Source organism: Eriocheir sinensis, chromosome 18, assembly GCF_024679095.1.
Source record: "Eriocheir sinensis breed Jianghai 21 chromosome 18, ASM2467909v1, whole genome shotgun sequence".
NCBI lineage: Eukaryota > Metazoa > Arthropoda > Malacostraca > Decapoda > Varunidae > Eriocheir > Eriocheir sinensis.
Window position 1 is genome coordinate 91,203 of NC_066526.1, and position 15,674 is coordinate 106,876.

The 15,674-nt window shown below is 44.9% G+C and overlaps 1 pseudogene; it reads right to left on the reverse strand.

Annotated features, from left to right (window-relative positions):
- LOC127000187 (MAM and LDL-receptor class A domain-containing protein 2-like) overlaps window positions 1-15,674 on the reverse strand; it is a 156,334-nt pseudogene that overhangs the window by 43,650 nt on the left and 97,010 nt on the right.

Here is a 15,674-nt window from a genome sequence, read left to right on the forward strand (position 1 = left end):
GTCACTGGCTGTGGACGCTCAGGTGCGGAATCAGACGAGGAAGATCCTAAAAACTCTCCTGCCACCATTGTTACGGTCACAGAAAACTGAGAGTGTCACAGAGGATTTGTGTGGCAGCTGAGGAGTCATGCTGACCCATAAATACCTACGCAAATTTCAAAATTACGTCAGAAAAAGGCAAACTGGAAACTCCCCACCCACCCTTAACCTGGCAGCCGGAAAAACTGGTCACCCGACGTTTAGGGGTTAACCAGCAGCATGCATGTGATAACAGATAAAAATAGAATGTACGCTTTTCCAGGTGAGCACTTCCTACCTTATTTGGGTTGGAGCTACAGGTGTTTGCATCCATCCAAACATCATCCACGGCAATGTCTCCCTTGGGGCCTGTCCCGCGCTGAGCCTTGAGCAGGAGTGTGAACGCGTCACTCTCGTAAATGGAAAGTTTAATCTGAAAGGTGGAAGTTAAGTGTTTCACTCTGATATAAAACTAAATATTGCAGAGATGGTTCACTTTTAGCCTTTGTGAGGAATGAAGTTGTGCCTGATTCCTTACAAGTCAGACACATGTATTTTGGGTTGGCATTCATTTACTCTTTGGTAAAGTGTAACAATTTTGAGACATGTTTACAAAGAACACTATTCAACCATAATGGAAAATATACAAGAATGAAGTAAACTAAATAACTTGGGACCTATTGCAAGGAAAACATTTATAAATTGTAATACAAGTGAGCTGGCACAATACAAACCAGTATCCACTCTTCTCGGCTGTCGTGCTTCTGATACAGGGTCGTCACGGAACCATTCTTCTTCATCTGAACCGCAAAACCTGCCAAACGTTTTATGCTGAGGCTGGGAACACGTGAGAGACTCAGGCTGAACACTATGGCCACCAGGTGCACCACAGCCACTGGCCAAAACTGAATGTTCTAACTCACCAGTTACTGATAGGGATAGAAGTGGTGCTATATCATCTAGATGCATTTGTATGGAAAAAAACCTTTTTCTATGCATATTGCTAACTATTGTAAGGTACTTGGTATGAGTCTAGTCTATGAAGATGCCAACTTTATGTTATCAGTGATTTAATGAACAGATTATAATATTTCACCCATATTAACATGGCTGGTACCAGCGTAGTGGACAATATGCCGCTGCCTACCAGTGGCTTAAATATAATGTTATAAAATTCAAGAAAAATGAAGAAATCTATAGAAACTATATCACTGAACTCACCCCCAACATCATCACCGTACATGTAGCAGTACAGCTCAAAGCAGTACGCGGCTGCTGGTATAACTGGGGACTCCAGCACGGCGCTGGACGTCTCTGAAGGCGCTGCTGCTGCGTCCATGTAGATGTAATGCCCTGGGGAGACAAAGGAAAGAGAATTTCAGTGCTTGTGTGATGTGTGTGAAACAATTGATTGTGCACGAGACAATACTTCAAAGTGCTTCAGTAATCTCTGGAGAGAAGAGTTTTAAATCAAAGACTTTATATCTAATGCCAGGCTAGGATGAAGGATGTGTGGCAAGGAGTTACAGAGATGGAAAGTGTGGCTGAAAAATTGTAGAAATAAATGAAAATCTAACTTGTGAAGACTAGAGATTATTTTTACAGGAGAGCAAGCAGCTCAAGGGCACAAAAAAGTATATATGAAAAAGTCCAATTTCCCTGAGCCAGAAGTAATTAAAGAATAAGAGTTGTAAGAAGAGTGGTGAGCTGAGGGTGTTCCCAGTTGTGAAGGCAAACACTTAAAGCAAGATTTTTTTTCTACCAGCAGCAACACGCACCTAAAGCCGTGCCCAGGGTGTGGTCGTATTTAGGGCCGGTTCCTTCGGTGGGCGTGGAGCCTTGGTTCATGACCCACTCTGTGCTGTCCCCATCCTTGGTGTTGGTCCAGTCACAGAAGCCGTCCTCAAAGGAACACGTGGCAATCTTGGGGCAAGTTCTGTTGAGCATCACCACGTCGTCCAGCGCTATGATGCTGTTGCCGCCTTCCTCGCCCTCCAGCGCCCCAAAGGCCAGCTGGGAGGAAGAGAAAGTTCATACTGAAAACACTGATCATTTTGACCATAATCACAAGGAACAAAAGAATTACCTTTGACAATCCCATCTTCCACACTAAACACCTGAAACTTACCTCATAGTCCCCAAGAACGTATCTTGGTTTCTGGCCCAGGTTCCAGTAGTCTCCCTTAGGCCCTTGCATTTGCCACAAGAGGATGAGGCCATCCAAGCCTGCTGATGGGGTCGTATGGTACAAGGAAAGCTGGCCAGTCCAGTTTGTCTGCCCTTGCATGTAATAATAGAACTGGAAACATCTGGAAAGGAACAACAACAACAAAAAAATCAAAGATAATTATTAGTGATAATTTCCTTTTATTTATTTTTTCTCATTCTACTTTTCCTCCATGTTCAGTTTGTGATTTGAAAAAGTGAATAAACATATTCCATTCCCTTTACATCTACTGGATGGAAAAAGCAACTCCTTGTAAAGAGAAAGGGTAACCTTGATACTGAGTTGAGAACAAAAACATTGCCTACATGGCAGGCATCTGATGCATCAAAAGACTTACGTGTCTCCAGTCCCGTGGTGGGCAGGACTCAGAAGGTAGGTCTCCACCTCCTTGTTGCTGGAAGAGTGCTGGAAGCTGGTGTAGTGCCCATAGGAAGTGCCTGAAAGCAAGGTAACACTCCAGGACTTGTCATAATCATGTTCATCACCAACACTGACCCACCCACTGTTCCTCACACGTGCAAAGTCAGCTTACTGAAGAACAATAGAGCATAATCTCAGAATAGTAAGATGGCCCTTGCAAACAGTTCATTAACTCCTTGACTGTGTATTTCCTACAGTCAGACCTCACCAAGCTACAGGAATGGAGCAAAAAGTGTCTGCTACAATTCAATGAAGAAAAATGTAAAGTCCTGCACCTTGGGAAGGGATATCCAGCATACCAATACCACCTGGGAAACACTCCACTATCCACCACAGAAGCAGAGAAAGACCTGGGACTATATGTTACCAGGCTGCTACCCGTGAAAGCCAAATCTATGCCAATCGCAGCGGATGGGTTAACATGAACATTTTGAACAAAGAAATATTACTAAAAGTTCTCCTTCAGTTCAGACACACTGAGATAATAAAACTGTCTCCAGCTAACAGTCAGCCTTCTTACCATAGGTGTGATCAGTGACCGGAGCGTTGAGCAGCTCAGGGTTCTGGCCGGTGTTCCAGATCCATTTGGCTCCACTCTCAGAGACACTCACCCATTCACAGAGATCAGAGGTCTCAAAATCACACCAAATCTCTGCCAAAACAACACAGCAGGATTAATGGTGTTATGCAGCCTACCTTTTAAATTTTTCAACATTTGCAGTCCTACAGAAATGCAATATCATGAGAAAAGCAGTCAGTGATACTAATTACTCAGTGGAAGAGATTTAGATAACTGAAAACAAGTGTAACGATCCGAATGTGAGTGAACGAGAATGTGAGTAAGTCAGTGAGTAACAGAGTGAGTGTGAGCGAGTGGGAGCGTGGATGAGTGAAAGATTGAATGAGTGAAAGAGTGAATGGGTGGCTAAGGAATGTAAGTGCGTAAAAGGTTATGAGATGAGGGATTCCAGTAAATCTCGTTCACGATATTTACTCATTCGCTCGCCGTGTTATCTTCTCATAACCTTTTACACACTTACATTCCTTAGCCACCCATTCACTCTTTCACTCATCCATGCTCCCACTTGCTCACACTTACTCTGTTACTCACTGACTTACTCACATTCTTGTTCACTCACATTCGGATCGTTACACAAGGAAAATATTTTAGTTATCCAAATTTGTGGCTTTACTGTGTAGCAGTGACGGGCCAAATTTGTGCCATGATATAAACCCCCAAAAATAGATGACAGATAATCTGATCACAAATGCTTTGATATACATTATGAAATGGTTTGTGTGAGGGATGATTTTTACTTATTTTTCTCGCTTAGAGGGACCATTAACCCTTCCCATCCATGACGCAGACATCTGCATCACTGTATGGAAAGGGTCAAGAGGAAATGGAAGAGGATTAATCCTTTTCTAAACCTCACAATCCTCCTCTAAATTCCTCTTAATCCTCTTCCATTTCTTCTTAAGAGGTTTAGAAGAGGAGTAAGAGGAAGTGGAAGAGGTTTAGAAGAGGACTAACCCTTCCCATACGGTGACGCCGTTGGACGCCGACGTTGGCGTCGCCAGAGGGAAGGGGTTAAGAAACATGATCCCTGCTGCTACCGGGTTAAGTGAAGATATTGATAATTTAAAAGACATTATCTTGTGGCATTGTGCTGCACCAATACAAACTGATGAAGCTTTCAGTACCTTCAGGATTTTGACAAGAGCCTTCAGTCAAACGGAAGTCATCAATGGCAGTGTGGCCCAAGTCATCGGTGCTGTCCTGCGCCTCCCCGCGCACCACCACCCGCTGGCTAAAGTTTTGCCACGGCACAAACAGACGAACTTGCTGCCACGTCTCCCCCACCTCCTCAAAGCGCTGCCAGTTGGCCAGGGTGGAGGGCCCTGGCCGCTCAGATGCTAGAGGAAGAGACATGCTTGTTATAATGCCTTGGCCACTTGCAAAAAAGCACTAGTAGTTTCTAGCTCTTATAATACCAAAAAACAAATACTGAGACATTGGTTATCAGTAAGTGATGAAAACTTTAAAGATAATTCTACAAGTTTCCTAAATAGTACATTTACTGTACAATTTTAAAATTATTAAAAATAGATAAATAAGTATATATATATATATATATATATATATATATATATATATATATATATATATATATATATATATATATATATATATATATATATATATATATATATATATAAAATTTAATCCAATGAAATTATCTGATTGTTAACAATGAAGTAAATCCCAAGTTAATAATGCTAGGACTCAAGTGGCTGTTACCTTTAGTGATGTAAATCTTGAGGAATGGCGGGGCCGAGCCGTGCATGTAGTAGGCAAAGGAGAAGCAGTGGCCGGCTGCACTGTCTATCAGTGTCTCGGACAACAAGTCGGCGAGTCCTGCAGACCCTAATGACTGCAGGTAGATGAAGTGGCCTGGAACACCAAAAATCAGCAAAATTGTACTTCTTGGCAAGTTGGGTTTGAGTCTTTTAACATTAGGTTCAATAAGTCAAGAACAAGACAAGTTGAGTGTTAGCCAGCACCGGAATCACACCAATGCCTGGCGCTGTCATCAGCCTCGCCACCCCAGGGTCCTGAAGGAAGGAGGCAACAACTCACCCTGTTGACCTCCCTCCCCAACCCAGCTTGATGGGGCAGCTGTGGCTTTAATCTATCTGATGTGGGCAGGTGACATGTAGGTCAAGAACAAGCCTGGCTAACATTCAGCTTGTCTTGTTCTTGGCTAATATGTCACCTGCTGCATGGCACAGAGCCTCCCACTGAGCTGGGTCAGGGAGGGAGGGCAGCAGGGGGAGGTGACTCCTTCCTTTAGGACCCTTGGGTGGCATGGCGGACAATGGGGCCAGTGCACTGGCTTGGTTCCAGTGCTGGCTAACATTAAGTTCAAAGTATCTTTTATTGTTTCTAACTTTAAATTATGAAAGAAACATTTTTCTCCACCTTTTTATATATTTTGGTGCCTTTTTCTTATTTTTTTTTATACTCTCTGGGCACATTTTTGTCTCCGTACTCTCATCTTTTCTTTCCCTATATTCCTAAAAGGCATCCTCCAGCTTCATATAGGATCCTTCACATACGATTCCATGGCCCGGCCCTGCACCTGGCTGCTCTCTCTGCCACCTTACACTCTCCTTCCGGGTGACTCAACCACCAGTGTCCTAAACCTGCCTGTCTACCACTTCACAACTTACTGCTTCACCCTTTAACCCCTTGACTGTGTATTTCCTACCAGAAGACCTCACCAAGCTACAGGAATGGAACAAAAAGTGACTCCTACAATTCAATGAAGAAAAATGTAAAGTCCTGCACCTTGGGAGGGGAAATCCAGCATACCAATACCCGATGGGAAACATTCCACTATGCACCACAGAGGCAGAGAAAGACCTGGGACTGTATGTTACCAGGCTACCAGTGAAGGCGAAATCCGGGCCAATCGCAACGGAGGGGTTAAAAACCGTTCCCAGCTGTAGGCGTGGAAGGACTTGGATAGCACAATCAATGTCTGCAGTAACCCCACAGGTGGTGCCAGACTCTAAAAATGCAGAGCTTTGCCTTGTGTGAAGCTGCAGTCCTCAAACAACAGTTTAGCCTCACAGGTTAAAATACTGCCACTTTGGAGCAGTGAACACACAGCAAAAACTACCTTCAGAGAGATGTGTGGTGTGGTCCACTAATGGTCCATAGTTGGGGTCCACCCCCATGCCATTGGCCAGCACCCAGTCCCTGGGGTCTCCCAGAGCCTGGGCCCAGCCACACAGCGTGCTGTCTTCAAAGGTGCACGTCAGCTGTGTCTCGGGCGGTGGGGTGCCGGTGGGGGGCTGCTCGGTGGTCCCGGAATGATAGCACTTGCCGGGTGTCAACTTCAAGTCGTCCAAAGCAGTGAAAGCTGAAATAGAGAGTCTATGGCATTGACAGTCAACACTTATACACTTATTGCCATAACCTTCCCTGCAATTGGCTTTGTAATCCAATTATCAAGCTTAGTATTTATGTTGTTGCTTTTATCACTGGTATCAGTGAAAAATCAACATATAAACACATCTGAGTCTCCTTTTCTAAGTAGAACACAGCAGACCCTCATCACCTTCAGTTTAATCATCTGTCTAGAATTTGTTGAGTTACAGTATTTTTTTAAATAACAATCTTAAATTAGTGCAATGTAACTGAGCTTTCATTTTCTTTAAGTCCCAAGCAGGAGGGTGAGCCAGCCAGCCAGCCAGCCAGCCAGCCAGCCAGCCAGCCAGCCAGCCAGTCACCCAGCCAGCCAGCCAGCCAGCCAGCCAGTCACCCAGCCAGCCAGCCAGCCAGCCAGCCAGCCAGCCTTTCACCCAGCCAGCCAGTCAGCCATCCAGCCAGCCTTTCACCCAGCCAGCCAGTCAGCCATCCAGCCAGTCACCCAGCCAGCCCAGCAGCCATCCCAGCAAGTGGCTGCTGGCCAGCACTTATTGGTACATTCTTTCCCTTCATCTGCTGCTCCCATTTTTAAAGTGTCCAGCAAACTTAATAAGCCTGAACACTTTGTGCCAACTCTCAAGCTGAAAACAGACATATACAGACATCCAGAGAAAGGCAAAAGCCATGGTGCTACAAGGCAGGAACACATCACTGGCTCATCAAGTCTGCATGCCACCAAGGCCTCAGGTATCAGAGTTAAGGATTCATCAAGGCAGTGTGATGGCAGCACATCTGGTGTCCAGTGTGCCACATACATACACAGCCACTTCTACACCAGCCAACTGGAACATGAAAAGCCCTGCTCTGGGAGACAAGCAGAAAGCCCTTGCATGTGCTGATTACCTGGCTCACTGACCCACACTTTGGCCAGCATGCACATGCCATGCACATGCCACATGTATAGAGTGAGGCCACCCTCCAAGCTGCACCAGCATGGAAAGCAGGATACTTTCCTGAGTACTTGTGCTGTGCTCCTTGGGCCTGCCAGCCACCCTGGACTCAGTGCCAGCCATGCTCAGCTTGCTGCATCAAGAGGCCAGGAGTAGTACTTGCACCACTTGTATTTCAGGGCTTCATTTTTCTTCTGCTCATTGTATTTGTATATATATGGTATGCTACATACACAGGGCTTGGTTAAAATCAGGAGTAAAATGTAAAGCATAACCAAGTAGATAAATCAATACAGCAAGAAAAGCAGTTTCCTGTGATTGTTGAATAGCAAGGACTCTAAGGTAACTTCTACTACTCAGAGAACTACAAACACTTATTCAGGCAGGGAAGAAAATTTTCCTCCTCCACTTTGGGATTAATATGTGGTACAAATAATGCTATGAGAGGCATTTCCTTGAGTCTCCACACAGCGCACACACTGACCTTGATAGGAAGCATTGAGGGCCGATATCTTGGCCTCCAGCTGAAGATGGAACAAATAGGTCATCCTTGTAAATCCAAGTTCATGTTTGCTCCATGTGAAGTCATAGTTAGTGATGTACTTCATACTATGTGTCAATGTGTTTTCTTCAACATTTATAACTTTCACGGTCAGTTCATTGACATTATCTGAGGAAGAAAAAATACACTGTATTACTACCAAAACACCTATGTTATGTATTGCACCTTACTTGTCCATTCAGAGGTAGTGGTGGTGCTGCCTTCAACACCATAAGGCTTCTATGTCTGCCTGGAATGGCCTCAAATGCACTACTCAGGATGTCAAAAGCTCTGCTGTTCACTGTATATCAACATCAAGATATTAACAAATTAATGACACCACAAATCCAGGGATAACGAACCTTTGCTTCCATAAGTGTTAAGGTAAAATACAAAGCAGTAATAAGATTCGTCTGGGGTGATGTCGGTGCTCCTCAGTGACGCGATACACGTCTCCGCGCCGGTGCAGTAAGATTTCTCAAAGGTGATGTAATGGCCTGGGAGGGGCAAGGCAATTAGTTTATTCAGCAGCACAGAGAATTATGCAGTCATTCAACGTCAAAAGTTTTACAATACAAAACAATTAGTTACTAATTACACTACAAGAAACTATTATGACATTTCATATCTTTGGGAATAGGATTAATTTGTGAGAAACGGGTTCATCTTAAGGAGAAGATCACAAGATTTCTACAGTGATTATTGAAGCTGCAAGGAAACATGAAAATATGTCTTCCTCACCCAAGCCAGTTTCAGTGGTGTGGTCAACCTCCACTCCATTGTTTGCCTCCTCAGCCGCCAGCCACAGCCACCCACTGTCTCCCGCCTCACTGGTGCTGGTCCAGCCACACAGGCCTCCCTCAAAGTCACAGGTGCCGGGGTCCGCACACACTCCGCGCCTTACTGTCAGATCATCCCAGGCCATGTAGCCCTCAGACCCGCCCAGCCTCAGGCCCTCCAGCACCACCTGCAGCCACGGGGAAAAACAGGAATGAAAACCTGAATCACCATCACAGTGTCAACCAGTGAATGCTTCAGGCACAGCCACAGTAACAGTGTTATGAACAGTGTTATGTGCAGAACAGTGATGATACAAACACTGAAGTTGGTCTCATGCTTGATAGTTGTCTCTCCAAACTGCCATCCGTCCTGGCCGTTGTAGGTGTGCTGCCACAGCCGCTCACTCAGCACTTCCTCAAGGCTCAACACATGGACTCCAAGCTCACCAACTTTTTGTCCCTCCCTAGTAATGAGAAAAAATCTTTGCATATTTTTACATACAGAATGCCTCTTTACTTGTTAATCTGTTTCTTGCTACAAAATGGCAACACAGTTTTAGAAGCCATCTATTGTCCTCCCCTGACTTTTTTGGGACACTGGGAGTAAAATTGAACAAGCTCGACTGCTGAGTTGGGAGATGCAAGTTCACTCCTGCATTGCTGCAATCCCATGCCTGTTGTCTGGGCTCTGCAGGGCTGTACTTGTGGCGTGTGTAAGCAGTAGTTTTACATTTTTCTGTGTGTGTATTATGTATTCATAATGGCACCCAAATGGCTGTCTGTGACATCAGCCTCAAGATGAAGCAGCACAGCCTTCAGAGGCTCAGACCTGAAAGACAGCCACAAAACACCCTTGAGTTTGCTGGTTTGAGGACACTTTGCTCTCCGTGGTTGTCACGATGCTGTGTTCCCTAAAACACTTCTGTCACAGAGGAAGTGTATTTGGAACTGTTGATGGATTGTCTTGTGTCATCATTTCAAATGACTCAAGCCAGTATTTTTCATCACCAGCTTATATGGCTAAAATGCTAAAATAATGGCTAAGTAATGGTGAAGTGGACATCATGAATGACTGGCATGGTATTTTACAAGATATTCCTCCCATAAAGAACTGATGGGCACTCCACACTCCATGCTGGGAGCAGAGCTAAGCAATGGCAGGGCAATGGCCATGTCTCAGACACTTCAACATTTGGCTCACAGTGAGCCAAAACATCTCAAAGAGCTACTGAAGACATAAAGAAATGCAAGTAAGTCCTAAGTTCAACACAGGGATTGTTTGTGAATCTTGGGACTTTGTGGATGAGGGATGTTTGTGCCCTCACGCCAACACACACAGTGAGGGACAGCTGTAATTCATGCTGTCTACTCTACACAGGATCTCTGTCTATTGAAAAATGAAGTTATCTATTGTCTACTTCAGGCCTTAATTTATTGGCAGCACCATCTGGGAAACACTGACACTCGTGAGTAGAGGTAGAACCAGAACTGGAAGCAGTCTCCATCAGCGGTGGTGGTGGAGACCTCTGGGCTCTTCATCAAGGCCATGTCCCCATCTTGGTTTCCAGCAAGGTCCAGGTACTTGTAGTGGCCATAAGCTGTGCCCCATGAGTGGTCCACCCTGACACAGAGAAGGTGGATGTATGTTACCAGTAACCCTAATTACTGCACTGGAACAGAAGGAAGCTTTGAAGCTCCTCAGAAAAAAAAGGGTTGTGCTTCATTCTGTTGATTCAGTTTTTTGTAGTATTATGCCATTGGCAGTAATGAAACTGTAAGATATTCCTCATCCCAAACAGTGTCAATGCATACCCTGGAGCAGAGGAGATGTTCTCTGAGCCAGAGCCGAAACTCCAGGGCAGCATGGCACCCTCAGGGAAGTAGTCCTCCCACCTGCAGCTTTGTGACTCATCATCAAAGCTGCAGGTGAGGTCGGGGGGACACACTCCCTCCACCAGCTCCAGGTCATCAAGATTCACTCTACTGAGAACTTCGTTTGTGACACCCACAAACAAAACCTGCAAATCAGAGATAAGTCTGAGTTACAAAAATAATGCTTTCCCACAACTCTGCCAAATACCCAGTCCATGCAAAAGTTGCATTGTGATGGGGCAAGGGCACAGCCTGGCTTGCTTCACTCCTACAGTCACAGAAAAGAAGCAAGCTGGACCACCCCCACACTTCACAGCACTCTCAGCCCCGGAGTACAGGCCACCCAATAAACCAATGGTCCTTGCAGGAATCCCATGGAATTGCAGGAGATCCCAGAGTGCCTCATGATGCACTGAATCAACTGTCATCTCATGATTGACACAGGTAGCAGGCATCCCCTGTTGAAACTCATGTCACCACTCCACCAGTATTACACAAACCTCGAGGATAGGATCACTTGCTGACTTGACCAGAAACAATCAGCACAGACTTTCCCTACCTGGTAAATCTCAAAGGAGTCAAGGTTGAGGTGGTAGGTCTGCCACTCCAGGAAGCCACTCTGGCGCTCAAACACTGTCTCGTTCTTGTCCACCTTGCTCAGGATAACCTCCAGACTGGACCAGCCTTGGAGCTTATACCTGCATGGAAAAGTGAGTATTTAACAGAAGTATATTTACCCCCCCAACACACACACACACACACACACACACACACCACACGAGCGTAAGCCCAGGCCCTGTAAAATTACAACTAGGTAAATACAACTAGGTAAATACACACAGATGAAGTTAGAAAATTATTGGAAGAATTGGATGTGAGGAAATCAGCAGGACCGGATGGTATATCAAATTGGGTGCTAAAAGAGTGTAACCAGCAAATAGCTGAAAAGTTGAGCAACTTGATTAATGTCACACTAGCACAAGGGAAGGTACTGAGAGACTGGAAAAGGGCTAACATCGTCCCAATACATAAAGGAGGAAGTAAGGAAGACCCGTTGAACTATAGGCCAGTGTCATTAACAAGTGTAGTAGCAAAGATGTGTGAGAAAATTATAAAAAACAGATGGGTGGAGTATTTAGAAGAAAACAGTATATTAACAAATAGCCAATTCGGATTCAGAGGAGGACGGTCTTGTGTAACTAATCTGATCAGCTTCTATTCAAGAGTAATTGATATGATACAGGAAAGAGACGGTTGGTTAGATTGTGTGTATCTGGACTTAAAGAAGGCGTTTGATAAAGTACCACACAAGTGATTAATATGAAAACTTAATCATGTTGGAGGTCTGGGTGGTTCAATATTGGATTGGATTGTGGACTTTTTGACGAAGAGAGAAATGAGAACAGTAATCAGGAATAATAAATCAAGCTGGATGGAAGTGACCAGTGGAGTCCCCCAAGGATCAGTGCTGGCTCTGATTATGTTTGTAATTTATATTAATGACATGACAGAAGGGGTGACAAGCTATATGAATATGTTTGCTGATGATGCCAAAATAATGAGGAGGGTGGCTAATGAAGATGACTGTGTAGCCCTGAGCCAAGATCTCGATAGAATAAGCGAATGGTCACACAAATGGGAAATGACATTCAATACAGAGAAGTGTAGCGTGATGGAGTTTGGTAAGAGCAGTAGACGAATATCGGGGAACTACTCTCTGAGTAATGAAAGAATCATGAAAAAAACTGAAGAAAAAGATCTGGGAGTGATCATAACAGACAGGTTATCCTTTGGAAAACATACAGACCGGATAACTGGGGAAACATACAATCTTCTTACAAACATAAAGGCAGCATTTACATATTTAGATGAAGAAATGATGAAGAAACTAATAACATCGATGATACGTCCAAGACTGGAATATGCAGCATTAGTGTGGTCACCCAGATTGAAGAAAGAAATTAGAAAGTTGGAAAGAATACAAAGAACAGCGACTAAATTACCGGAAACTCTGAGAGAACATACTTATGAAGAAAGACTGCAGAAATTGGGACTAACAACACTGGAGAGCAGAAGAGAGAGAGGGGACCTAATAGCATTGTGCAGGATACAAGAGGGATTGGAGAAATTGGACAGGGAAGACCTAGTGGTACGTGACAGAAGTGTGACAAGAGGCAATGGTAAGAAATTGAAGAAGAGCGACTGTAGGAGAGACATCAAGAAATACAGTTTTCCATACAGAAGCATAACAACATGGAACGGACTTGACGAGGAGACTGTGTGTGCAAAAACGATTCATGAATTTAAAGCCAAACTGGATAATAAGCGTTATGGAGACGGGACAGCACGAGCCTAGTACAGCTCTTTTCCTGTATTTCACAACTAGGTAAATACACACACACACTCTCTCTCTCTCTCTCTCTCTTAATAAAAAGTTCATCATAAAAGAATTACATGAACAAAACTGAAGTCATACAAGCAAAATTTCTACTTCCAGTCCACGTCCTGGTTGCAATATATGAGCAGAGGTTACAGAAGTGGAAAGTCTCACAAAATCTCCCGGGCATACAGACCGGAAGGAGAGGCAGAAGCCGATGGACGGGGCTCGTGGCAGCGTCTCCAGGATGGCCACATGTTTGTTCTCCTCCCCATAGAGTGCCATGTAACCATCTGCAGCAAGGAGAAACAGGAAGGTAATTGACCTCTCCTTTGGCTACTCTTTACTTTTGTCTGTTATGGGAGCAGCGAGTAGCGGGCTTTTTTTTTCACTCTTTTTTTTGCCCTTAAGCCATCTCCTTTGATGTAAAAAAAAAAAAGAAAAAAAATGCAGTGCATGTTATTATATCTGTATTAACTGCATTAAAGGTGAAGAGCTTGTGCCAAATTACATATCCGTTGAGCTCACCCTCGTTGTATGATATCCGTATGAAGTCGGCACTGTCCCTGTGACTCTGGTAGAAGTGGCACTGCTCAGAGAACGTGCATTTGATATCTCCCTGTTGAGGTAATACAGTAATTCATAAAACTATCTGTACTAGAATTGTTTGTAGGCCATAAAATGACTTATTTCTCCAGTAATGAATTCATGATACCCAGACTTATACAAGCATGGCACCTGTCTGCCAGCTGAGTAATCCAGTGTGCATATTTTAACTTACACTAGTTGCTTCTTCATTTGGAGAACAAAGGCTGAAGCTGGTGTCATCAATGGTGACATCATTCTGTGTTGAGGTCCAGGTTAAGAAATACTTGGTGCTCTGGAACTCAACCTGTTGGTAGGCAAGAGATTCACTTCAAAGATTTGTTCATATAATTCTATTAGACATTATATCATCTTTATGTATAACATTCTTCTCATCATCTTTGATCCCAGTTCATGTAAAGGCACATTAGGAAGTGAGACAGGTCACGTGACCTCTCAAACTCTAAGCAAAAAATCTCACTGATCAGTGTTTTCAACGACCTGGCAACTCTCCTTCTTTCTGCAGCCCTTTCCTCCCCTCAACAAAGACACCCCCCTCTCTCTCCCTCACCAGTCCTGCCTCCCAGATCTCTAAACTTTTCCCACACCATTATTTTGGCTAACACAATACTCACAGTAATGCGCGTGCCCCACTCTCCAATGAACAAATTGCCTTGCCGCCACTCCTGGTTGCTACTGCAATCATAATGGTCACCTATGAGCTCCTCTATCACCTCGCCAGCAGTCCGGGCCGTGACCGCCAGCGTGGGGTAGTGATCCTTGCAGTAGTACCAGAAGCTGAACATGCAGGCCAGGCCAGGCGGGCCAAGGGCCGGGGACACCAAGGCAGCGGTGGATATTGGTGGCTCTGGACATTGTAAAGGAAGAATATTATAACAGGAAAGAACAAAAACATGCAGAGAGGATTAATTGGTGAAGAGAGAAAAGCCCAAGGTGCTTGGAGACCTTGCTTCAACAGGTGCAGCCTTGCTTTGGAAGAGGAAGCACACTCAAGCTGCACACACAAAAGAAAATGACAGTGATTGTTAGAGCTTCAGTATTTAATTGTCTCAGAGAATAATAAGAGGAGTATCTATCCAAATTATGATAAAATATACATTCTTAGAGGAACACAGTCAGGGGATACAAAGTGTGCACCTTTTCCCTGCAACGTCCCCTTACTATTGCTCCTGTTATGGCAAGTGTTGCTGTAGCCAACACTGATACTGATGATGATGATGATGATTACAATAATGATGGTGACCTGGGCACAGTATGTACCTCTTAATGACCCTCTCAGTGCCTACAAAGCCTTGGTATTGCTACTCCACCTGACAGCTTTGCTGGAGCCCACACATAGTAGCCTTCTGGCAGGCCGTGTGTGTGGTCGCTGGCTGGAGCGGTGCCATTGGGGTACTGTGCCAGCGCTGCTGTGGTGCGAGACCAGACGTAGGTTGTGTCACTGGCATCCTGCCAGCCACCCATGTCTGCCTCAAAGTCAGTAGTTCCACACTGGCTCTCATCTTCTCCACCAGGGCAGGTCTTGTCAAAGTCACACACCTGAAATTTGAACTCCATTAGCATGAGTTATTGACCTATTACTCTGCTGGCATAAAGGTAAAGTTGAGCGCAGGTGTCCTTGTGAGCACTGAGTTGATGACCTGCCTCACCTCACCTCTTGGCCCCGTGGACACAGGGCAAGGGTGACGTCCAGGGTACGATTGCATCTTCCCCGGGCTTCCCCAGGTCATCAACCAGCCCAAAAGGGAGGATGAACAGCTGGGTGAGCTGCACCAATGGCCCAGGCTGGGACTGGACTCAGGCCCATGCATTTAGAGATGGGCCTGTAAAGCAGTGCACCACAGAGGTGCTGCTGGCCATTGCTGTGACAGTAAAGTTGGGGCATCCGCTACGGCTGTGTGGCTGCAGCGCTCAATTCCAGTGAACTGGCCCTTAGAGCCTGGGCTG